This window comes from Tamandua tetradactyla, chromosome 9, assembly GCF_023851605.1.
Source record: "Tamandua tetradactyla isolate mTamTet1 chromosome 9, mTamTet1.pri, whole genome shotgun sequence".
Classification (NCBI taxonomy): domain Eukaryota; kingdom Metazoa; phylum Chordata; class Mammalia; order Pilosa; family Myrmecophagidae; genus Tamandua; species Tamandua tetradactyla.
Window position 1 is genome coordinate 84,107,363 of NC_135335.1, and position 26,940 is coordinate 84,134,302.

Sequence of the window (26,940 nt, forward strand, 5' to 3'; positions counted from 1 at the left end):
AAAAAAAAAAAAAGACCATGTTACATTTTATTACTGAGATAACGAAAAAAGAATTGTTGATCACATACAAAGCAGCATAACTCAGGACAGTGTAAGTTCCAACATCCTAGGGAAAGATGCAAGACACTGTCAAAGGAGCAAAGGGCTGGCATGACTGGTTTCATACATGACACAGGATTGTCCATAAAGCACTGAGTCATAGGTTAAAAGGCAGAGTAGTTTTGTTTTTTATTGATGGCAAATAAACTAGCCAATCGATGGTGTCTTAATGTGATAATAAAAGTATAGTCAATCCTCATTATTCACAGATAAAATATTTGTAAATTCACATACTCACTCACATTTATTTGTAACCCCCAAATCAAATACAGCATTATCATGGTCATTTACAGAGATGTACAGAGTGGCAAAAAATTTGAATTCCCTGCTGAGGTTGAACAAAGTGACATCTGCCTTCTTATTTCAGCTCTCATAACTGTAAACCAAGTGTCCTTTTCATGATACATTTAGTGCCAAAATTCTCATTTTTAAAAATTTTTTGTTGCTGATTTCACTGTTTACAATGATCTCCAATAGTAGTGCTGAAATACTGTCTAGTGTTTCTAAGTGCAAGAAGGCTATTATGTGCCTTAGACGAATATATATATATATATATATATAGAGAGAGAGAGAGAGAGAGAGAGATAGATAGATTAGATTAGATTCATTCGGGCATGTGTTATAGTGCTGTTGGCCATGTGTTCAATATTAGTAACTCAAAAATATCTATTAAATAAAGTGTCCTTAAACTGAAACGCACATGCAACAAGACTGTGTATTGATCAGTTGACAATATTGTAAGCAGAGGCTTGTGGGAATCTAACCCTGTATTTCCCCTAGGAGCAATAGTTCAAAATCTACTAATTCAGCATTCATGGCAACTTGATAGAATATTACTGCAAATAATGAGAACAGACTGAATTTGGTTGCAAGGAACAGAAACCCATTCATATTAGCTTAAGTCAAACACACTAGTAGGCTAGAGCCACCTCACATAAGCTCACAAAAGCCAAATTTATGTGCCTATCTCTTCCCAATTCCACATTCAGTGACATCACAATAGCTTGAAATAGGCCATAGTGGGAGTATTCATACCTTGAAATTGGCAAATGTGACAAATCAGGGCTTTTTTTATTATTTAAATTTTCTTTTAGCACATCACTCTCTTCCAGTAGGGAAATTTGTGGATTATACAGGAATAGTTCATGGGAGCCGTGTGAGAGTTTGGAACCAGGTAATACAATGATTTCAAAATGCAAGACAACTTCTTTCTTATTTGTTTTCTCTTAGTCTCTTTGATACCATGGCTTCTTATCTTTTTTAGATCAGCTCATCTCTCCTTTTGGGATTACATGGCCACCTCTGGTTACAGTCAGGATGGTGTAGAGTCAAATAATGTGCAGACTTGCTCCATTTAGAGGCATGGTTGGGGTAGGTTCTCAAGAAGGGGGTGCAGGGGCAGGAGAGAAATGATGGGCATCTCAGGCTCATCCTTAAAGGAAGTTGTTTAGGATGAAAATGTGAAAGGGAAGGGTGGTCCAGGCAGATAGAACTGCAAATGCAAGTGTTTAGAATTGCTCCAGCAAAAAACGGAAACTGGGTACAGTAGAAGATGAGGCTCCAGAGATGGGCTAAGATCAGTCATGAAGACCTCATGTATCATTTTGAGAGTCCTGTATTTTATTTTCTGCATGAGAGGGTTCCAAAACCCAAAAGTAATAAGCCTGGGAGAAATGAAATCTAGGCGGTCCCCAGTAGGTACTCAACATCCCAGGGAGACATCATGCTGTAGCAGAAACAGTACTCACAAGGCTGTTTGGAAGCTAGAATTGTAGATGTCTGTTATCTAATTCTTTCAGTGGCATGGCCTCAGCAGGTCATTTATTTCCCAAAACTTCATTCTTCATCTGCAAAATAGGGATTAAATAGCACTTACTCTTTAACTACTTCAGGGGGTTGTTAGGAAAACAAATGACGTAATCTATTTGGAAACTTTTTTAGGATTGTAAACCATGGTTCCAGGATAAGGTATTTACTTATCTGTAAAATAAGGGAGTTGGTCCAGATAGGATCTAAAGCTCTTCTAGTTCTAAAGTTCCACAATTCTATTATTATCTGAAGTTCATGCTAAAATTATGGGTTTTTATGGACCTGAAGTATACTCCTCCCATTTTTTCAAAGAAAACTTAAGATAAAGTTCTTTGCCTGTAAATACAACTTCCTAGGTGGTTAGTTCCACAAACAGACCAAGAACCATAGTTATGTAGGAATGTGCACTGTTTGGGTTTGAGATGGAAGAGGAAATTGATTTATAAACCGGGAATAGAACCAAATCCCTAAAACGAACAAATCCCCCATTTGGTAATTTCCTTGCTTTTTAAAACATTTCTTATTATGCTGCATCCCAAATGCCCAATGATTTAACAGTGGTTTTAGAAAAATGTGGATAAAATGTAGAGGTTTAGCATGATGAGGTCTAGAGATTGCTCCATTCCAAAATTGCTCTTTGGTCACAGTACTTCATGTTCAGTAACACTTGTGTTTTGGAGAAAGAAAGAAAACATAATTCTCTTACTATAAATAATCATTAAAAAGGGGGCAGTTAATGACTATTAATGGATTGTCATCATTCCTGATATAAAGGCTTCCTATGCATCAAACATTAGGCTGAGTGGTTTACTTGCATCCTCTCAAAAACTCTATGAGGCAGGCGCTTATAGACTCAAAAAGGTGAGCTGACTTGTTCAAATTCCCATACCAGCAACTGGTGGTATTGGGATTCAACAACAGAGAACCTGGTTCCAGACTTCATCATTAGCACCAAACTTCTGGCTACTTAACGTGGTTTCCTAAAAATTTTTTCCAAAGCGTATGTCAGAGGGTTTTTGGGAAAACGATCTGATTGGAAATGGAAGTTCTGCAATGATTCATTTTCAACAATGTCTTTCTTTCCTAGGGTCATTTCCTAGGGCTGCTGTAAAAATACATATATATTCAAGGAAGGCCAATTGGTCTAGAACACCTGTCAGCTGGAAGTCATGTGGCTGGCATCTGTTGGTCCCTTGCTCCTGGGTTCTGTTACTTTTAGCTTCTGTTCCTGTAAGGGTTTCTCACTTTGCTTCTCTGGGGTTGACTTTCATCTCTTGGCTTCCTTTGGCTATCCCCAAGTTCTGGCTTGCTTAACATCTCATAGTGATGTCTGCTGGGCTCCAAGCATCTCCATCCATGTCTCTGTTCTCTGACTGTCAGCTCTGTTCTGAAGTTTCTGATCACTCTGTCATTTCTGGTTCTCTCCAATATGGTCGTCTTTTAAAGGGTTCCAGTAAACTAATCAAGCCCCACCTGAAATGGGTGGAATTACATCTCCATTTAATCAAGAGGTCACACCCATAATTGGCCACACCACATCCCCGTGGAGATAATCTAATCAAAGATTCCAATCCATATTATTGGATCAGGATTAAAAGAAACAGCTGCTCCAAAGATTGGACTGGAATTAAAACATGGCTTTTCTGGGTTACATAATACTTTGTTTATGTTTGTTTCTATATTGTAAGTCTTCCTGCACTTTTCTCTAAGCACAAGGAGAGCAGAGATCTTGTCAGTCTTGTTTCTTGTTCTGTGCCCAGGCTAACCACATTGGCTAGGACATAGGAGGTCTCAGAGTATCATTGTTGAATGAATGAATGGATGGATGGATTAGTGAATGAAAAAAATGAATCAATATTCTTGAACACCTTATTTAGTCCTTTAAGAGTGGTTGCCAGGTTAAGATGATTGTATAATGACATAGTGTTTGCAAAGTAACTGTGGATTGTGAAAACCTTGTTCTGATGCTCCTTTTATCTACGGTATGGACAGATGAGTAAAAAATATGCATTAAAAAATAAATAAAAAATAGGGGCAACAAATGTTAAAATAAATTGGGCAGGGGGAAATACAAGTGGTCAATGAGAGGGAGGGATAAGGTGGTATGGTATGTATGAATTTTTTTTTTCTTTTTATTTCTTTTTCTGGAGTGATGTAAATGTTCTGAGAAATGATCACAGTGATGAATATGCAACTATATGATGATACTGTGGGCCATTGACTGCACACAAAGTATGGAAAGTTCATACGTCAAGAATGTTTGTGTTTGTTTGTTAATTGGTTTTATTAATAAAAATTAAAAAAAAAAAAAAGAGCAGTTGGCAGGGGTCAGGAAACTATGGCCCAGCTGCCTGTTTTAGTGAATAAAGTTGTATTGGAACCCATGCACACTTATTCAGTTACTCGTTATCCGTGTCCACTTTTGAGCTACAATGGCAGAGTTGTATATTTGTGACCGAGACCATATGGCTGCAAACAAAATATTCACTACCTTGACTGTTTCAAAAAAGTTTATCAATCCCTGCCCCAGACTGTCTGGAGTGACTTGGGAATTGAACTGAAATTGAGAAGCCCAATTTGTGAGCTGTTGGGGATGAAGGAGTTAATGCCTCTTCCTCATTAAAAAATGTTTGTCTCATCAAGAAAGTAGAAAGACAGTCTACACAATGGGAGACAATATTTGGAAACGACATATCAGATAAAGGTCTAGTATCCAGAATTTATAAAGAGATTGTTCAACTCAACAATAAAAAGACAGCCAACCCAATTACAAAATGGGAAAAAGACTTGAACAGATACCTCTCAGAAGAGGAAATACAAATGGCCAAAAGGCACATGAAGAGATGCTCAATGTCCCTGGCCATTAGAGAAATGCAAATCAAAACCACAATGAGATATCATCTCACACCCACCAGAATGGCCATTATCAACAAAACAAAAAATGACAAGTGCTGGAGAGGATGCGGAGAAAGAGGCACACTTATCCACTGTTGGTGGGAATGTCAAATGGTGCAACCACTGTGGAAGGCAGTTTGGTGGTTCCTCAAAAAGCTGAATATAGAATTGCCATACGACCCAGAAATACCATTGCTAGGTATCTACTCAAAGGACTTAAGGGCAAAGACACAAACGGACATTTGCACACCAATGTTTATAGCAGCGTTATTTACAATTGCAAACAGATGGAAACAGCCAAAATGTCCATCAACAGACGAGTGGCTAAACAAACTGTGGTATATACATATGATGGAATATTATGCAGCTTTAAGACAGAATAAACTTATGAAGCATGTAATAACATGGATGGACCTAGAGAACATTATGCTGAGTGAGACTAGCCAAAAACTAAAGGACAAATACTGTATGGTCCCACTGATGTGAAACGACATTCGAGAATAAACTTGGAATATGTCATTGGTAACAGAGTCCAGCAGGAGTTAGAAACAGGGTAAGATAATGGGTAATTGGAGCTGAAGGGATACAGACTGTGCAACAGGACTAGATGGACAAAAAAAACCTCAAAAATGGACAGCACAATACTACCTAATTGTAATGTAATTATGTTAAAACACTGAATGAAGCTGCATCTGAGCTATAGTTTTTTTGTTGTTGTTTGTTTTTATATATATATTTTTTATTTTAATTTTTTTCTCTACATTATCATTTTATTTCTTTTTCTGTTGTCTTGCTATTTCTTTTTCTAAATCGATGCAAATGTACTAAGAAATGATGATCATACATCTATGTGATGATATTAAGAATTACTGATTGCATATGTAGAATGGAATGATTTATAAATGTTGTGTTAGTTAATTTTTTTTTAATTAATAAAAAAAAAAGTTTGTCACCCTGCATTAATATGCACTTGCTTTCAGAATACAATTTTAATTCAAAAGACTTTTTATTTAAATTATTCTAAACTTTAATGACTTAAAAACAACTGATTATATTGGTCACAATAGGCTATGTGTGCTACAGTAACAAATAACTTGAAAATCTCAGCAGCTTAGAATTGCCAAATTCATTTCTTCTCAAGTTACATTTTTCATGTAGGTTGGTGGGAGCTCTTCACATTATAGTCACTCAAAAACTCAAGGTTTCCATGGGTCCATCTCTACTCTGCTTCCATGATTTCCAAAAATGGAGGAGGGAGAAAATTATAGTGAATCATGCATGGTATTTTACAGCTTCTACCCAGAATTGATGCTTTCATTTGGTCACTTTCATTCACATTTCATTGACCAAAGAGAGACTTTTTACCACATCTGTATTCAATAGGATGAGAATGTGTAATTATTATTATACTACCCTCAGGGGTAGACACTAAATATTTGTGGGATCTTTATAACTATTTATAATTATTCTTTAAGTAGTGGATTAAGAATAGGGTCCATGGATTCTAATACCAGGTAGAATTAGTTCTGTGGAAATTAAAGCAAGAATGAGGGCATATTAAAAAACTAAGGGGCTCCAGGTACCACTGCTAAAAAAAAAACAAAACACTGAAATTTGAGATGGACTATAATATTCATATTCTATTAGATATATTACTTGCTTTTACATTTAAAACTCTATTAAGACCAACAGTTTAGCAAATAATATCAAAATAAGACTTAGTAATTGAGATATTCTTGAGTTATTTTACAATTATCCGTTAAAAAAAGAGCTCTTCTTGCACCTAGGTGCAGAGGGAATGTTCTGCATTCCTTCATACAACTGCAACATGCCTCTTGTGCATAGCATAAGAAATATTTGTCTCTCAAAGATTCCATATCTGTATTAGGGGAACTGTCTGGCCTGGACTTTCAATGCCTCATTCATCTCTGTCTTAGAGATCAATGCAAGCCCTATAGCCAGAAAAATGAGCATCTGGGGAATGGATGGCCCAGGGAGCAGAGGTCATGGTACAGATGGGGGAAATCAATCTTCTGCTTTCAGGGACTCTTGGGTGAGAAAAAGAACACAGGAAAGGATTGTTTGAGAAAGAGAGGGGAAGATCTTACTTAGTGATCTCCCCCAGACCTGGGACTGAACTTTTATGTGGTCAGTCAGCCAATGTGAGTGACCATTTAGAGGTCCAAAGCAGCACATGGACAACTGAGAGGAGTCAGAAGGCAATACTTCAGTTGATTCAGATCACTTTAAGCCAGTTATCCAGAAAATGAACTTTATCCCAGAGAAGTGAAAGCATCATATTCCAGAAGGAAAAAAAAAGGAAACTTTTGATGAGTATTTCCAATGGAAGGAAGGCACACTCTGAAAAGAAAGACGTGGACTCCTTAGCATATTAAAAATACTTGAAACTCAACTCTTCCTCTCCTCACCCCATCCACAGATCAAGAAAAGATATCAAGCGTGACTGCCATAAACTTCCTACCCTTCACAAAAATCTCTTCTGGTAGACTCTCCAACACTGTTTTTGTGCACACATGTGCACACCCATGCCTCTGAAGCATTGTCAAAAAATTGGGACAAGATAAATGACTAGAATCTAGAGACATGCACAGTGTCATCTAATCCAACATTTCCTCTCCAGGGACCTATTAACCTGAGTAATTTTTAAGATGCTGACAATGCCAGAAAATATAGAAGTTTTGCTGTATATAATTTTTATGATCATGGAGATTTGTGTGATATAGAGACAGGCACAGAGGATCAATCCCCTGTAGAGGGTAAGGAGTTCCCTGGGTAAGGTGATATTTTTCCTAAGTTTTCATAAAAGTGTCTTTATTTTGCACCTACTTTTGGGTGATGGTTTAGCTGGGTATATAATTCCAAGGTGACTGTTACTTTCTCACAGCATTTTGAATTGTTTCCCTGATTCTGGATTTTCTTGTTGCTAATACAAAAACTTCTAATTGTTGTTCCTTGAATGTAATCTCTCTTTTCTGTTTGAATCTTTTCATGATCTTCTCTTTATCGTTTGTTTCCTAAATTTCATTATGAGGTATTAAGAACAGGTTTTTCTTTATCTTGTTTAGGACTAGAGGTACTTCTGAAATTTGAGAAATCATATCCCTCGTGATGAAGAAGACATTGATTGAAAATATTCAATATCATTTTGATTATTGTCTCTACTTCCTTCTGAATATTCTCTCTTACTGGAACTCCAATTGGATGTATTTTGAACATTTTCATTTTTTTCCTCCATGTTTCTTAATCCCAATTTCATATTTTTTCTTATATTTGTCTCTCTGCAAAGCATTAGGTGATTCTTCTGCTGTTTGTTTTCCATTTTATTAATTATCTTTTTTAGCTGTGATTTATCTAACTATTAAAGCCTCTGTTACATTTTTCACTTCAACAGTGTTTTATATTTCTAGAAATTCTGTTTGGCTATTTTTAAAACTGCCTAGTTATTACTGATGAATTATGTTCATTAGTTGTGTTTATAATTATCTCTGTCATTTCATAAATATTTTAAGCATACCTCTTTTACATTCTGTATTAGATAATTCTAGGTCCAAAGTTCTTGGGGTCTAATTCTGTCCCCTGTTGCTGAACCCCTCATGATTTATTTTCTCATGTTTTTATAATTTTTTTATTGTGAGCTCCTATAAGGCTCTTCTTAGATATCAGAATTCTTAAGAGTCTGGATTGGACATACATTCCTCCATGTGCAAAGTGCCTTAGAGTATTATGAGCAAGAAGTACTTTTAAAATAATTTTTCTGTTTGGTGTTTCCAGGATCATGAAAGTAATATAAACTAAAACTCCAGGAAAATAGATTGGGATTATGAATTCTCAGGAAATACTGTTTATTTTTACATATTTTTTTTACATGTTTGATTCTGATTCCTTTCACCAAAGCCTAAGCCAAGCACATTTCCTTATTGAATTCCTTTTGCCAGAGGGTGATGTTTTCCCTAATCCAATTTTTCACTTGAAGGCATAGATGCTTATGAATCCTTCCATAGTCCTTTGCTCTGGTTCCCCTACAGAGAACCTTGCTCCCAGGATCAACAAATACCCGCAAGGCAGCCTTTTACTTCAGACTTGCTTACCACTCTGATTTTAACTTATTGTTAATTTTTTATACCTCTGAGAAATTCATTTTCTCCCTTGTAAGTTAAGCTGTGCCTTTAACCAAACTTTTAGTGTATCTTCACTGGTAGTTTTCTGTGTTCTGAGAGGGAAATTTTTCAGAATATCTGGAGGCAGAAGCCTATTTCCTGGCTCTGTGGAATGGGACTTCTGTAACCACTTAGACTTCCATCAATTATGTCTGAAGGAATTGTGTTCCTGCTCCAGTTATAGAGTACAGAATGACTTCTTCCCATTGTGCTTCTTTGAATGGAATTCCAATAATCCTTGGAAGTATTGTATTGCAGCAAATGGATACTGGGGTTGGGATTCAGAAAATCAGGGTTCTAGTTTTGAGTCTGCCCCTTCGATAAATCACTAAAACTCTCTGTAACTTAGTTTTATCATCTGTAAAATAGGATAGTAATAATTGCCATATATAAACAATGATTGGGAAAGTAAAAATCAGATAAAGTGGGTCTGAAAATACTTTGTTAACTCTAAAGAGTGGTATAAATGCAAGCTATTCTCTTATGAACTAAGGTAAAGGGTATGTCTTAGTTTGCCCAGTTGCTAAGACTAATGCCACTCAGTGGGTTGAACTAAAAGAACAAACATTTATTGGTCATGGCTTTGAGGGTAGAAGTCCAAAATCAAGAGGTTAGCAAGACCATGCTTTCTCCCCGAAGAATTGTGTTCTGGGGCTGGCTTGCCACAATCCCTGATGTTCCCTTGGCTTGCGTCTCTGCCTCCCATCGCATAGCAATCTTTCCCCTTTGTGTCGGCTCTTCCGGTTTCCACTGACTTCTGACTTCTTCCTGTGACCTTCTCCAGCTTTCCGGCTACTGGTTTCTTCTCTTTAAGGAGTTCCAGTAATATGGATTAAGACCTACCTTCATTCCTCAAGAGGTTCTATTTTCAATGGGTTCACATTCACAAGAATGCAGACTAAGAACACATCTAAATTGGGGTACATAATTCAATCTACCAAATGGTATAAAGCTGACCTTCTGAAGGGGAATAAATTAAGCTCAGATATGTCTGCTCCCAGTGTAACATTTGCATAATTAGTGCATCTAGACTTGTCTGTGAATTTTTTAAATATTAAAAATATATGTTTTGGGTGGGCCACGGTGGCTTAGCAGGTAAGAATGCTTGCCTGCCATGCCAGAGGACCCGGGTTCGATTCCCGGTGCCTGCCCATGCGGAAAAAAAAAAAATTAATAAAAATATATGTTTTTAGTAAACTAGCACAGATTGCATAATAGTAATATCTTCCTTCTACTTATGAAGAACACAATACCACAGTAAAAAGTGAGGGTTGAAAGGAACAAACACATAAGTGCAAATTGAGTTTGCACCTTCTGAGTTCAGCCTATCTAAATATTTGTGCTCATTTATTTTGCTCTATTTCATTCCTTGAATCTCTTCAAGTTCTTTTCACAGTATCTGGGCAACTCGGGTCAGATTCATTAGAAAAATGCCTTTATAACTGTTGTTGCTTGAGCACCAGTCTCTCCTTGGCCAGGAGAGCCCATTTGGCACACCTTTTGATTTATCCCATCCTAAGCTGTTTGTCAAAGCTGTCTCTTTTGCTGCTACATCTGTGGCTTTCATTAGTGACCGATCCCTTTGGAAAGGACAATGACAATGCCTTCTAGCGTGGATGAGCATCCTGCACCCTCGCCCCATCAACGTTGTTTATATCTGCCTCTGTATTTTACAATTCCAAAGGGCCTGAGTTTGATTTTTCCTAAATTTGTTTTTAGTAGCTCCTCGCTACCAAAATTAGTTCCTCAGACCAGTGAACTTGTGAGAAATGCTGAATTTCAAATCGACCTTCAGATCTACTGGTCAGAGTCTGCTTTTTACAGAGATCCCAAGTGATTCACATGCACATCAAAGTTTAAGAAGCACTGCTTTAAAAAATCATCATATTAAAAGGACTTTTTAAACCAGTAGTTTGCAAATTTATTGTGTCTAAGAATCAATCCGGAATCTCTTTAAACATGCTTGTCTGACCCACCTACTGGTCAGATTTTCTGACCCACCCACTAGAGATTCTGATTCAATATTTCTGCATACTGAATAAATCATAGACTTGACTTTGAGAAACCATTTTAAACAGATAAAGAATAGTATTTTTTCTGTGCTTAAATAAGTTGGAGGTATTTTCAGCATGTTAGTGGTCTCACTTTTGACATTTTGTCTAGATATATATTCAGTAAACTTTTTTTCCCTTTTAAAGGATTCCTCAAAGGATTCCACATAGAGACCTCAACACTGTTCAAACTTCTTCCTCAGGTTTTCCCAAAGCTAAATACTTATCAAACTGACTATTTCTGCCTAATACTTTTCTTAGCCTTCTGCCTTCAGCAGTTTATGCTCTGTGAAGACAGTCCCAGCATTCACTGGCCCACCTGACAAGGTAAGCAATTGTATAAACTCTTTCATTGTAGTTCTGCCTTGAATCTGATAGGCAAGCATATCACATTTTTTCTCTCTGTACCTGCTGAAGGAGGAGAGGAAGGAGGATGCAATGAAAAGCATGGGAAAATTACTTCTTTAATGACTGTTTCATTAGATTCCTGCTGCTTGATTCCCGCTCTACTCCCATCTCCCTGAAACCAGAATATGCTCACAAATCTCTGCCTGAACTCAACATTCAGGCTGGGTTCAGTTGTAGACCTGGTACTTTCTTATTATGTGACTGTGAGTAAGTTTCTTATCCATCCCCTCATCTCTAAATGAAGATAATAAGAATATCTACCTCATAAGGTTGTTGTAAGGATTCTCAGACTCAATGCTGGCAGGGTTCAGCTTGATGTTCGGTGCAAAATGGATTAAGAGATAAATTATAAAATGTTGTTATCAAATGATGCTGTGGCAGAGATGGCCAGATGGCTCCCCATGGTGGACTATTACTTTCGTGGTGCCCAATGAATTATGTTTCCCAGCATTTATGCCATTGTGCAGTCCCTTCCTACTTTGACTCTGGGCTTGGTCATGCAACTAGCTTTGGCTAGGATCCTGGCAAACATAATGTAAGTGGAGGCTTGATGAGCACTTGCACATTGTCACACTGGGGCTTATCCTCTTGGAACACTTCTTGGACCCCAGCCATCAGACCCTAAGGAAGCCCAAGAAGCCTTATGAAGGAGAATGGAAGTTCCAATTAACAATTTCTGGCTGAACTCCAGCCAAGGGCTAATGCTAACTGCAGGTTCTATGAGTGAAGCTATTTGGATCTTTACTATCCCAGTGCCTCAGCTAACACCATATGAAACAGATGAATCACCTGGTCAACTCATAGAATCATGAGAAATAGTAAATTATATTGTTGTTTTAAGCTTTAGGTTTTGAGGTGATTTGCTTCACAGCAATACATGCACCAAAACCTATTCTCCCACTAACAGAACCTTAATTTTATTTGGTGTGAAATGTACCCAACTACAAACCTATTATTTCCCCGCTTCCTTTCAGATAGGAATAGTCATATGATACAATTTAAGCCAATTAAATTTAGATGTTGGGTGGGCTTTTAGACAATCTCCTTAAAAGGACAGGCTAAGTTGGTGATCCACTCCTCCTTCTCTTCCTGCAAGACAGACTTGATGGTGTCTTGGGAAGCCGTCTTGTAATAACGAAGGAAAAATCAAGAGATCCTGAAGACCTCACCCCTCACCTCCCCAAGCTACTAATCCAAAGTCAGAAACCTCAAAATATGAGAAAACAAACCCCAATTTTGTTAAAGCCACTGTTATTTTGTTATAGGCAGCTGAATCTAATGCCAATGATGTTTCAATCACATGGCATGGAAGCTAGAGTAGCAGTAGTTCTCAACCCTGGCTCACATTAGAATAGGAATCTCTGTGGGTGGGAAAGAATTGACTTCTATTTTGGTTCCCATAGTATTCTGCACCTAACATTTCAGCAGAAGAGTATGTATCATATTTTAGATGGTACACTTTGCCAGACAACATGGCCCCACAAAGCCACAGAATAGTGCTATACTAAATAACTAGAGAGCAGCATGAAGTCATTGGCTGCCTTGTATGTCTATATGCCCACGCTCCAAATGGGTTGGATGCTCCTTGAAGATTGAGGTCATCTCATATTTCTTCTTTGTGTGTTCAATGCAGTACCTTACATATTGGTCTATTGACCAATTGATAAAGCTTTCCATCTAAGACTTAGTGAACAGAATCCTAAAAATGTTTGCACTATAATCAATGACATTTCTAAGGACAGTTGAATTGATTTCCACATAGACCACTGTTCTATTTTCTCTCAGATTTTATGACTCTCTTATGCTTCTCCATATAATAATTATCAATATCATTTCTTTGGCTCTTACTCTGTGCCGGGCTCTGTTGTACATGCTTCATACATACTAATTATTTAATCACCACAATGACCCAAGAGTCAGGTACTAACATTACCCCCATTTTACAAATGAGGAGACATGGGGCCAAGAGAGATTTAAGTGATCTCCCTCAAATCACATAGCATGTAAATGAAGGCAAGATTCAAACTCATTACTGGTAGAGTACTTCTCTTTTATTTAAAAAAAAAACTTAAAAAAAATTCTCATCTTTATTCCATGTTTTAAAACAAAGACACATTAAAAGAGGGTGGCAGGTGCAGGGAGTTCAGCTGGGATTGCCGCCTGGTAGCTGGCAAGTCTGCTCTTAGCCCACACTGCAAGGACCCCTGCCTATAGTGCTGCAACTCTCTTCTCACTGGTCTTCTGCAGACATGGCTACGGACACTACTCCAAAATTTCTCAAAAATGCCCCTCTAACCTCTAATTCTTTTCCAGCCTTCTGAATCAAGTATGCAAGTAAGAATGCCCAGATCTGGAGCAGAAGGCAATGTGACTGGAGAGGGATAATCAGAGTAAGAAAGAACATGCTGAATGCTCTCATAATTTATATTTGCTAATGTGAGTGCCTTATGTTGGGTGTACAAATGGAGTCCTTCTTATGACACACGCTAGTTAAATAATAATTTTTTTTTAAATGCTTGAACATACTTCCCAGAAGTCCACAGAGCAAATATGAGAGCCTCTTAGACCTCCACTTCCCTCTCTTTGTTCCTGAGCCCTGGGACTTTTCATGGTTAAGTGTTCCCAGACTTACTCAAGTCTAACTCACTTTTGTCTTCCGGTTCTCTCAAAGGGCCTCCAAAATTGTTATGTAATTCAAAAGGACAAACTCTCCTCTGGTTGGCCAACAGTGACCTTGCTATCCTTAACACCAGAACCCTGTCCTCCTTTCTTTTATTGGTCTATTATTTTGAAGCCAATTTGTCTTCTTGGCATTTGGATTCTAAGAGTTCTAGGAATCCAAGGCAGGAAGTCACCCTAGCCTCTCTTCCTGCTTCTGCTGGCCTTTCCACGCAGGTCCTTCCCTCCTCCACCTCATCTCTGATGAAGGAACATTTTCACAGGGATCTTACTGGTTCCCCCAATTCTTCCCCTCTCTTCTCTTCTGCCTCACCATGGAACAGACAAACATTTTCACAATCTTAATCTTTTTATTCTGAAACTCCAACAGGGAGTCTAAAACAAAAATAACATGTCTCTTCTTGAAAGAGAAGGCAAGGAATGGTAACTTTACCTTAGAAGAGTCTTCATCTTGAATGTGAGAAACCTGCTTAACGGGCATATTTGAATGGTTCAGGAATTTGCATTAAGGCAAAACAAACAAAGAACTTGTGGTGGAATTTAGTTAAATCTCTTTATGATTGACGTGGTCATATATTCAAAGTCTGCCATGGAAGATGTTCCTTAAAAATGTGTTCACTCACAGACTGGAAGGACTAATTTTGAAAACAAAAAGCAAACTACTCCGATTCCCAGAGCCTGCCCCTGCAATAAATAAATAAATAAAACAAACAAACAAAAAAAGCAAGCTACTTTACAAAGTCTGTTAAAGATTTTAAAGAGAACAAACGAGAATGGAAAAGTGAAAATGAGTAACAGAAGCCAAATGGCTACAGAGCCTTTAAAAAAACATAAATAAGAAGCCACTGACAGATGAGAAACAACTCAAAGGAAAAGGAATACACAGATTTATTATGGGTGCACTATTTGGATTAAAATACATGAATTGAAATATCTCATAAACAGAAGTTTAACTCAATGAAGAAAACAAAAATCTGAGAACTCAGGTTTAATACCATAAGAAAAAACAGGTACACCAGGCTAACAATAACAGCAGCTTGGTTTAGAATCACTCTGTGGTAGTTAGAGTAGTTGTCAACTTGGCCAGGTGAAGGCACCTAGTTCTGTTGCTGTGGACATAAGCCAATGGTAGGTGAATCTCGTCTGTTGCTAATTACATCTGCAGTCGGCTAGGAGGCGTGTCTGCTGCAATGAGTGACGTTTTGACTTAATTGGCTGGTGCTTAAATGAGAGAACGCAATGTAGCACAGCCAAGCAGCTCGGCATTCCTCATCTCAGCACTTGCAGCTCAGCCCAGGCCTTTGGAGATGCAGAGAGAGGTTACCCCGGGGAAAGTTGTTGGAACCTAGGGGCCTGGAGAGAAGACCAGCAGAGACCGTCCTGTGCCTTTCACGTAAGAAAGAACCTCAGTGGAAAGTTAGCTGCCTTTCCTCTGAAGAACCAACAAAATAAATCCCCTTTTATTAAAAGCCAATCCGTCTCTGGTGTGTTGCATTCCGGCAGCTAGCAAACTAGAACACACTCTATCAAGAAATCTTTCTGGAGCATCGGTTTATGCCAGGCCCATTGCAAAACCACCCCTTCCTTGTCACCTAATCTCTGTTTGCAATAGTAAATCAAGCACCAGATGTTCCAGGTGTAGCCAGGAAGCCAATAAAGAAACAGTGGCACATTATAGTGATCTAGGGGGAAAGTATAAAATACCAATGCCTGGGCACCATATCAGACCAATTTAATCAGTATCCTAGGATATGGTGCCAGTACACTGGTGGATTTTTAAAAGTAGGTAGTTCTGATGGACTGCCAAGACTGAGACCCACTAGAAAGCAAGCAAGAAAAGCCACACCTGTACACTCATGGATTCACATGCTAAGGTATTGTTTCTGACTTTGTGGAGCTTTTATGAATGACCCTTATTCTTCTGATAACCAGCTAACTGCTTTCTTGATGCTTGTGAGCTCCTCATGTTCCCCTCCACAGCCAGTCATAATGGCAGAATATTTTCTGGAATTTCTGAAATTCTTGGCAGAACAACCAACTGGGCAGCACAGAGGGTTATTTGGATTATCTTTAAATGCTTCCTTCTGAGAAAGGAGAGACCACCAAGACTGAGATTTCGGTGTTTGGTTGCCTGTTCCAATGATGATGCCACCTGGGACCTGGTCCTCTTTCATCCTGTTCTCTGCCAGAACCAGGGAAAGTAATGAAATCAATATGCAAGTTGTTTATAAATAGAGGTGGCCTGTTGGCACAATGATGTACTGGTTAAGAGGTTCACTCTGGAGTTGGGTTTTCCAGCTGACTCTTCGCTTTAATGTTTCCAGTTTTGTAATTTGCCAAGTTGCTGGATGTTTTGGAAACTCAGTTTCCTCACTTGCTAAAACAGGATACTACTACATCCAAGTTGCTCTAACAATTAAGGAAAACAAATTTTGCATAGAGAAAATTCTTAACCCATGCTAAGCAGGCAGTGCTGCATAGTAGTTAAGAGGGAAGGTTCTAGAGCTAGACTGCCCAAGTTTGAATTCCAGCACTGCCACTTACCAGCTGGGTGATTTTGGGCAAATTACTTAATCTCTCCATGCTCTGGTCCCCTCATTATCCCTAGGGGATAATGATGTTACTTCTCTATAGAGTTGATAAAAGGATTGAATGACCTAATATTAGGGTGGCCTGATATCCTAATTTGCTTAGGACAGTCCTAGTTCATGACTTTCGTCTTAGCATCCTGGCTGTTTTAGAATTTGTCCCACTCCTTTTTACTTCAACAACGTATAGGACTCTTCAGATGGTTTCTATGGTGTGTGACTGTATCTCAATAAATATGCATTTTAAAAAAAGTGGATAGGACTGTACAACACAGTGAACACTATTGTAAACGATAGACTATAGTTAATAATACAATTATAAAAATATCTTTCATGAATTGTAACAAATGTATCATATTAATACAATATTAAGGTATTAAATAGAGTGGCGTATGGTAATGTATTATAATAGAGTGGTGTATGGGAACTCTGTATTTTATGCATGATTTTTTATGTAAACCTACAGCTTCTCTAAATAAAAAAAAAGTGCCCTGGTTTGGACAATTAAATATAGGTCTCTGTCGTTAATGTATTTATCACTTAGAAGAGTAGATGCCAAACATATGTTAGCTGCTAATATTAGTTTTGACAGATGTGCTATCCATTAAAAATACAATGAACACCACACAGTAATTTAGAATTTCCTAGTAATTGCATTTAAAAAGTAAAAAGAAGCAGATGAAATTAACATTAATATGCTGTTTAATTCAATCATACACTATTTTAGCATTTCAACATGTAATCAACATTAAGATTATTAATAACACATTTTTCCACTCTTTTTTTTAATACTAAAGTCTTAGAAATCCAGTGTGTGTTATTTAGCATTTCCAGCATATCTTATTTGAACTAGTGACATTTCAAGTGCCCCACAGCCGCAGGTGGCCAGTGACTCCCATACTGGACAGCACAGCTGTGGAGGCTTCAGGTACCTCATATAATATAATGGCCCAGTGTTAAATCCTTCCTGGGTCTGTAATGCCAGGGTTCAAATGTTAGCTTCTCTGCCACTCTCCAACAAGCAGGGCTTTGGAATATATTTATTTCCTAACAACTTAGCCTCACTACTTGAGCAGGTGCCCATCCTAAGTGAGAAGGAAGCATGGAGACATGTCCCTTGGTTTCCTGGGAAGTGGAAAAATCATGGTCACTTCGTGTTTGCAGTCAGTCTGATTGCTATGGTCCTACTAAATTATTAAAAGTACTGCTGGTATTAATTTCTTCCATGTTACAGTCACCTCCTATTTGGAAAAGTGCCCAGGCAAACACAAAAAAGTGGTTTGAATGTGAATATTTGGGCTTTTTGCATACATTCCCTTCCTCTCTCCAACCTTCTGATTGTTTTTTGTTTTTCTCCTTCTCTGGGCTGGGCCCAATATCTGCACATTCCTCTCAATCAGGCTTCTTCTAACTAGACCCAGAAGTGTAGTCCAATCCTGGTCAAAGGCCAAATAGAGTGGATGGGTTACTTTTTTTGCTCTGGTGTGATGCCTATCTCTACCTCTTCCTTTAGGGACAGCTTCTTGTTACCCAATATGACTCGTTTTTGGTTGTCCAGACTTAGGAGATTCCTGACCTGGGGAGAACCAATATTGATGGCAAATGGAGCAAGAAAGAAGGGAAGTGATACGATTTAATTTCAGAAATGAAAATTGAGCCCCACCAATCAATGCCTTTCATTTATGGAACCTGCTAAATCCTGGTGACACTCTTAGGAGTTTACAAATTGTTGGCAAGACAGGGCTCAACCCCATACTTGATCACTCATTCCCCCTGCAGGTGGCAGGATGTCAGCTGTTGGTCTGAGGCAACTATAGATTCTGTAGAGTGCAAAGCTGGTTTTGAGTTTCAGGGGAAGGTATTTATGAAAGTTATCTTGTCACATCTAACTATAATCTGACCTTTCTACAGCCATCCCTCACCCAAACTTAGACTTGCTGATGTGAGAGGCTGGGATGATTAAGTAAGGAGAAAAACCCACAGCCGCAGATGGGAGCCCCAGAACTGCCCCTCACCAGGCAGATGTGTTCTTTGGGGGTACCTGGGACAGAGTACCAAAGTATAAAAGAGAAAAAAGGAGAGGGATAAAGCTTCAAGGAATCAAAAGCTCAAGATGCTGCCTTAGACAATTGTCACTAATGTTGTTTAACATTTAAACGCCTTCAACTTATCAACCATTCCTTTAGAATACACACATGCTAACTTTTCCAGGCAGCATATCCAGCACACCAAAGCCCATCTTCTCAGCTGCCCCCACCTGAATGACATTGACTTGGCAAAAGGCGAACAAAAGGAAAACTCATCAGTAGTATTGCTCCCTCCTATGGTACATCATTAATATCAACAACAATGAAAAACTGTATTGTAACAATTGTCAGCAGTAAAAAAAAAAAAGTTTGCCAGTTCATATTTCTTTTCACAGTATAACATTATTTGACAGCAGAATAAAGAATGGGAAGAGGAGTGCGTATCTTGCTTTAAACTGACTGTTCATCACTTTCCTAAGGGATCTTTGATGTATGATGTTGGGATGTGTAAATCATGCAGCTGGTTATACAGCTTTTGCTCTGTTTTTGGCCAATTGGCCTATTAAAGCTAGGGCGGGTAATTCCCCTGGAGTGGAGGTGCGTGGGTACATGCCAGGGTATAGTCAATATGTTACAAACCGAACTCTTTAAGAGTGAATTTCACATTTGCTGAAGTTGGCTTTCTTTCTCCTTTAAGTTCAATTAACTTAACAGTGGATCACACCAGCAAAGATTCATAACCATTTATTTATTCTAGAAAAGTCTCCTACTCAGCACAAACGATGCAGAGCTAACCGGGAAGGGGAGGGGTCTGGAGATAAGGACTTGATACCTCATTGTTGGTCAGTATGAGTGGGAAAGCCCCTCAGATGCGATGAGTAGGTGGAGAGCTTTCAGATCCTTGGAATGGAGGAGTCCATCGTGATCTAAACGGCCGGGTCTCAGCGGGCTTGGGAAGGGAGAGAAGATGTGGGGGTTCTGGGCTTAGTGACATTCCGTTGACAGCGTTCCGCGTAGGCGCGTCTCGAGCTGAGGATTTCCTATTCCTATTTCTGACTCCTGAGCAGAGAGCAAAACTTAACGCTGGTAGTTTTGTCTTGCCACCTGATGAGTGTTATGAAACTGTCATTCCAACCAATTGGTTCAGTCTAGAGAACAGAAGTACATTCTAGTTTACTTTCTGTTCAACAATTTTGGAAAACATGACCGATTTTATTCTGGTCAGAAGGGACTTGGATAAGTCTACCCCCACCCCCCACCCCCCCGCAAACGACTTGGGAAACTGACTTAAAAAATATATAAACTATTTGCGATCTCCTCCGTCCTAAATCCTAGGGGTTAAAGAACCAGTCATTTCCACAAACTTCAGGTTACAAGAATGAAACAAATCTTCCACGAGCCGTGGAAAACCAAAAGCAAGGGAAAGACGCCCAGGGGATGCGGCAGCGGCGGGGGAGCGAAGGAGGGGACCCGCGGACCGAGAGCACCTCCCGCAGGTCCCAGCCGGGACGCGGGGCCGGGTCACCTGACTCGAGGAATTTGGGGCCGCGCGGGGTGGAAGGGGAGGGGAATGGCTAGCACCTCCCTTCCCGCTCCCGCAGGATCCAGGTCGGCGAGGGCCGGCGCCCGGCGGCCACGTGGTGGTGCTGCCACCGCCCCCGCCCGGCCGGCCCAGCCCGGGAGCCGCGGCGCCCACTGACCCCCGCGGCGGGGAGGAGGGAGGGAGGCAGGCGCAGGAAGCCGAACAGGAAGCGAGCCCGGCGGCCGCGTTTTCCTGGGGAAGCGGCGGACGGGCCGGCGTAGCCCGCGGGGCCCGGGGAGTCGCCGCCTCGATGGGGTGAGTGAGCGGCGCGGGGAGTTGGGAGCCTCCCCGGAGCTTGGTTCCCGCTCCCTCCAACCCCGCCTTTGTGTCTGGGGCTCCGGAGGCGGCGAGGTGCTGGGGACCGCGCGCCGGGCGGAGCGGCTTGGCTGGGAGGCTGCAAGGGTCCGGCCACCGCTCTCTTGTCCGCGGCCGGCAGACAACTGCGGAGGACAGATTTCGGGAAGAAAGATAGAAGGGATGGCGGGACGTAGGGTCAAGAGAGGGAGGAAGGACAAGGGCAAGTTAGGAGAAGGTTTCCTTCACCCGGTCCCCCGCGACTGGCAGACAGAGTGGGGCAGGGCGTTGGGCGGAGGGAGCGCGAGTGGGAATGAATGGCCGGACCCCCACAGGGCGTTCTGAGTGCGTCCTCAAGTCAGCACCTGGCCCACCTGCCTGGCCCCAGCCCGGCGCCGCTCTCCCTCCGGTCGTCTCTTCTGGGCTGACCCTCCTCTGCTCTGAACTTGTAGGAGCTGGGGAGGGAGGCGCGAGCGGGAGGCTGCGGGTGGCTCCGCCGTTCTCGGGTCCGCTATTGTTCCTTTCTAACTCCAAGGAGCGCCTTCGGCTAGCCCTAGAGCCCAGACAAGGCCGCTCCGAAGAGGGCTAGGGGGAGGGATGCTGGAGTACGGACAGACTCCGGAAAGGGGAAATTTGGGGAGGAGAGAGGGGAGTGCCGTGGCCGGGAGGGGGGAGGGGGCGCCCACCCGCCTTCTGCCCAGGAGGGTGAGTATCCTTCCTGACCGCCTTCCCTTCACTGCCGGCTTGCGCAGCTTTTATTTCCGCGGTTCAGTTTCTGCAGTTTGCAGGGTCCGTCTGCTAACCCCTAGCTCACCCTCTCCTTTGCACCTGGGCCTTGCACTCCGCTTTTGAGAAGGGGCATCCTAAGACCTCGGAGTGGTAGAAGACAGGATGTTAAAGCAGATGGAGGCAAGTGCAGGAGCCAGAACTGACCACCCGGGGGTGGGGACTTGGATTGTATATCCAGGCTCACCCTTCTCCAGGGAGCATAGTTCGCGCAACTTTATTTGCAGTGGTAATTGGGACAAATCTGCCCCTCGCCGCTGCTCACCGCGGACCAGCGGCCTCCCAGCAGATTGACAGGTGATTTGGACCGATTTCAGTTTTCCTTCCGGGAAGGGAGAATACGGATGTGCCCGAGATGGGGACACGTTGCCAGTTCCTTGGACTGAAAGCTGTAAGAGGCGACAGAGAGAGATTGGGCAATCATTAGGATTTAGCAGAGGCTAATCTTAGCGAGGAGAATCTCTCCTCTTAAAGGTTTGAACAGAGTTGCAGGCGATCTGAATTAGAGCGAAGGTGAGTTTTGAGGCTTCTGTCCTCAGCGCAGCTCCCTGTTCACTTGGGCGTACTGGGAGTTTTATTGCTAATAGACTAATCTTTTCTTAAAGATGGTTTGTGTCTTATCCACCCCATCCCACCCCTTTGGTTTGTAGGATAGTAGATTTTATGTGAGGAAATGAATCCAGTTCTTGTCATTTTAACCAGTGTGTGTGTATAAGGTGGATTGGGAGAGACATTCCATGCTGGGCTGTCACAGGTTTTCAATTCCATTCATTGAGATGCTTCTTTAGTGAATTCTGTTGCATCATTTCCACTCCTAGATATTTTTTTTGGGGGGGGGGGGCTAATAACCTGTTGAAAAATCTGATTACTGTATCTGTGAAACTGGATAAAATGAATGGATGCTACACCCTAGGGAGTCAGTGGAGGAACCAGCTGAGGTTTGGGGTTAATGGAATACCATGGAGGAGCTTTGCCTCTCCTTCCTTCCTTCCTTTCAAAGTAAAAATAAGTGTGAAATATTTCAAACATTTAAAGTATAGGATATAGGGCTGTGCAATGGTGACTTAGTCACAGAGTTCTCACCTGCCATGCCTGAGACCCGGATTTGATTCCTGGAGCCTGCCCATGGAAAAAAAAAAAGAATATATATCCTTATATATACATATATGTATATACACGATGGAGAATATAGTAAGGCATCCATTTATCTACTACCCCAGTTTGATTTGCTAGTATTTCCATATTTCCTTCATATCCCCTCAACTCTCAATAAAAAACTGTAACTTAAATAATTTATCTCCATCCTGTCCCCAATCATCATCACCAGCCACTAATAATAAGTTGGCGTATATAGTTCCCAAGCATGTTTTGGTGTTTCAGTATCTTAAATATCCACAAACAATTTATGCAAGTTTGTGTATTTAACATTTTACATAAATGACAGTTCTATGTAGCTTGCATTTTTAACTCATTATATTTTGTGGGTACATGCAGATCTTTATGCACTTTAGCTGCTCTAGAAAATTCCTATGTATGAATAAATTCCTATGTATGAATAAATTCCTATGTATGAATAACAGACAGTGCTATAAAAATACCCTGTACATGTTTCCTTGTGCACCAGTTACTCTTACCCGTCTGGACAATGGCTGGGTAGTGGAATCCTAAGTAATGCTGCATTAATTTTATTCATTAATTAGCAAATACTTGGGGATTATGTAGGATGCTTTTTGGCTATTTGTTGAATGAAAAAGTGAAATTAATAAATTTTAAGCTTTAATGAAACTATGTTCGTTGACTAGATTCTTTTGTTGTTGTTGATTTGTTTTCTCAATTTTCTTTCTGCTATGAAAAGTGCCTCCTAATTATAAACTTGAAGCATGAGTCAAAACTGTGATGTTGAGTTGGGTACTGGGGTTGACACCTCCTCTCAGGCAATCATTGTCCATGTGACCCTTTAATTAGTTACTCAGTCTCCCTCTTCCTCTCTTCCTTCTTTGGTAAAATTATAGAATTTGAATTACTAGTTAAAAGGCACATTCCTTCTCTAAGACTTTATGGAAATATTAGTGATACATCTTGCTGCTAATTGTAAGCCCTTAAACTGGAAGCAATTTAAGGCATTTAAACACTTTGACATTTCATTATTTCTGCAAGTTGTCATGCACATTCCTGCCTCAGAGCCTTTGCATTTACTGTTCCCACTGCCTGAAAAGCTCTGTCCCTAGATATCTGCAAGGCTGTGTCCCTAACCCCTTGTGTCTTTACTCAGACATCACTGCAGGGAGATCTTCCCTGGCCACTCCCTACCAACATGCCTTGTTCTTCCTTCCCTGCTTTGTTTTTCTCACCATGGCATTTATCACCTAACTTGTCATATATTTCAGTTTATACTGTGCATTGTTTGTCTCTTACTAGAATATCTAATCCAGGAAGGCAGGAGTTTTGTCTCTTTTATTCACTCCTATGTCCCTAATATCTAGAACAGTACTGACATATAGTAGGCACTCAAATCCTTGTAATAATGTTCTTGTGTGGTTTCTACTTAGAATTTCTCTTTTACCAATATTGGATATCTTAAATGGTACCTATTTTAACCAAGTTGTAATTGTGTGCCCCAAGTGTCAATTTACAATACCATATGTCTTATAAAGGAACCACTCTATTTAAATCAGTATGATTTATTCTCCAAAGCATTGTCTCCATATTTTGTTCTCCCAACATTTCGCCTGAACCTGAATTCAAAGGAAAACATGAGTAGCATGAAATTCATGTGCATACCCACTTTTCCTTTTCTTGATGCCCCAGCTTTCCAGCTTTTTAAATGTGCAAGGTATATAAGCAAAGGCTGCTCACTCTCCATCCCTGTACAAACCGGCCAGCAGCAATCTCACGTAACTCGTCACACTCAATTTCTAAGTACTGAAAAGTGTATTTCTCTGAATTTTTTCAGTGTTTAGACTCAAAATTGCACTGGCTTTGTGCATTCATCCATTAAATTTTTGTTTGGGGGGGAAATAATGACCTTCGCCTGAAGATAAAGAAGCAACCGATATATAGCAGAGGATTTAGAACTACTCTGAGTATTGTCCCATAATAAAATCCTTAATTCATTGTGCTGAAAACTCACTGCTATGTGAAGTGCTATTTTGCTAAAAGCTAACTGAATTTTTCCTACCTTACGTGATGCATATAGGAGTTGATAGAACAAAGCTAAATATATCAAAAACCTCTTGAGTATATTTTAAATGGGTGATAGGAAAAAGGAGTCTGGATTTTTTTCCGTTAGCTGTTTATGTAGGAACATGATACTGATGGTATCCTAAAAAAAAAATCTCTGGAGTATTGATGTATGACCATTTTATCCTTTGTAATAAAATGATACTGAGAGGAATCAGTGTATGACGGATTTTGATAGGGTTCGTTAACCCTCAAGCTGAAAATCATCTGCATAGAATTATAATAAGCTTATTACATGGTTAAATGATTTAGAGATTTTTCTTCTTTGATTTCTAGCTACCCATGAGCTGAAAAGCACAGGTGGCTTAAAGAAAATTAGAGCAAGATTGTTAATCAAGCATTCGTTTCCCAGCCCTAGCAATCTACAGGGAATGAAAAGCTAGTCTAGTTTTTGACATCAGATTCACTGATAGGCAGCAATTAATTCAGTCCATATTATAATAAGGAATTTACTGACTTAGCCATGTGTTTAAAAATAAAACAAAGCAAAACATTCCATCTGATTGAAGGAAGCATGCCTCATTCTCTAGCTTTATATTTTGTGTCGCATAGTAGGTGATTTATTGACTACACACACCATGTGTAAAGCTCCTCATGGTGGTCAACAGCTGTAGAGTAGACCTAGTCTGCTGTGGGATTTAAACAGTAACCAAAAAGCAAAATGCAGGTTGAAGTTCAGAATACGTAGTTTCCCTCCCTCCAGTTAGTTCAATAGTAGTCAAATCACTTCATCTCACTAAACCTCAGTTTTCTTACCTGTAGATAAGAAACGTACCTGTCATCCATCTCCACCCTTCAAGGGAATATGTGTGTTATGTTTGGATTGCTGAACCTGCTGGGTTTGTGTGACAGGTGCCACCCTTATCTAACTTACCTGTGATTGAGACCGGTCTCTTCTGAAGTAAATGATGTTGGCTGGAAAGACAGTGTCTTGCCATAAAAATTCAACAACCATTGGTCACACCTCGGCCAGAGCACACCTTTGGCATTTCTTCATGATTTGTTCATCCGTGCTTCTAAGCAAACAGAATCTAATTCTGAGAAAAATCTGTTGTAGCCCCAGGCGCTAACTAATGGTAAGCAGAAGAAAAAACTTGATTCTTATTCTTTCCTTATTTTTTTCTTAAATTGACCTTTAGTGAACACCAAAGTTGGTTATCAGGTAACCCACTTAGCAGCTCTTCATCTAGTGTATCAATTTCCCTGAAGAGCAGTTACTACTTTCTTAACAAATCTGAACCCAATTTTTCGTAGCCAGGCCTTGCCATTGGTGAGACCAAAATTAGTCTTATCTGTGCTTTTTCCTTTCTGATTTCTAGGTGGATTCATTTTGTTTAATCTAGAATGTGTTATTTTCTTTTAAAAAAGAGCGAAACAATTCTAAAATTAACCAGGACAGCAGTAGCATTTACCTCTTCATACTTTTACTGCATCTGTTCAGTCCCTATTGCTGGCTGCATCAGTGGTAGAAACTCAAGAAGAAAAGAAAACTCTGGCACCATTCACTGGTGAGTAATAAAGGACTGAGAAACTTCCTTTTGCACTAAGATAGCACAGAGTAAAATATTTTCCTCCAAGAGGCATCCCTTTTGTAAACCAGGGCAGACCAAGTGTAACAGTGATTCTTAATTACTTCTGAGTCATAGATGGATACATTTGCAAATCTGATGCAAGTTGTGGACCATTTTCCCCAACTGTATATAATGTGTTATATACATTCATAATTTTATCAATTTCAGGAAGTTCATGGAACTCCCTGCCCTAAATAAACCCATTTCTGGAGCTCTTTGGAATCCCTAGGTTAAGAACCCCAGATTTATTGAATGTACCTGGAAATCCTTTTTGCATTTATCCTGTTTACATTTAACAGCCACCTCTCAAGAGTGAAGAGCAAAATTACAAGGGGTCTGCTTTCCATCATGTGTCATTAACTTCCAGGGCAATGTCATAACCTGCCATTACTATCAATAGAAAGTAATAATTAAGGGATTTATACCCTCCATTGAAAACCAGTCTTGGGTTGCTATGTCAACCATTTCCATGCCGTTGCCCTTGTTTAGAAACTGTTTCTACTGGATGCAGTAAAATGCTATTTAGAAGTAATAAAAAGTGGCTCTGGGGTATGACTCTTTCAGAGACCTGATGAATTCCAAGGATGGGCCTTAAGTTCCTCCTCACAAGGAAATGTATTTCTTGATCCAGAGTTGAACTTGTGCCATCACTGCTTTCAGGTGACAGCAGTTTCTTGGTTTTGCTGCTCCTGGAGGGAACTGCAGCTGTTCTTGGCCCCACCCAGCCACACTC

General features: G+C 40.1%; 1 protein-coding gene across 2 annotated transcripts in view; it reads left to right on the top strand.

The window, feature by feature from the left end:
* Nucleotides 1-1,101: 1,101 nt before the first annotated feature.
* The window catches only part of RAI14 (retinoic acid induced 14), a 174,524-nt gene continuing 148,685 nt past the window's right edge, over nt 1,102-26,940 (top strand). Inside the window, exon 1 of one of the 2 annotated variants that reach the window (XM_077116933.1) lies at nt 1,102-1,273. The gene's annotated coding sequence lies outside the window, so the exon portion shown is untranslated. Of the gene's footprint in view, nt 1,274-20,419; nt 20,572-26,940 lie in introns of those variants that run through there. The other variant, XM_077116934.1, reaches the window with a different exon arrangement.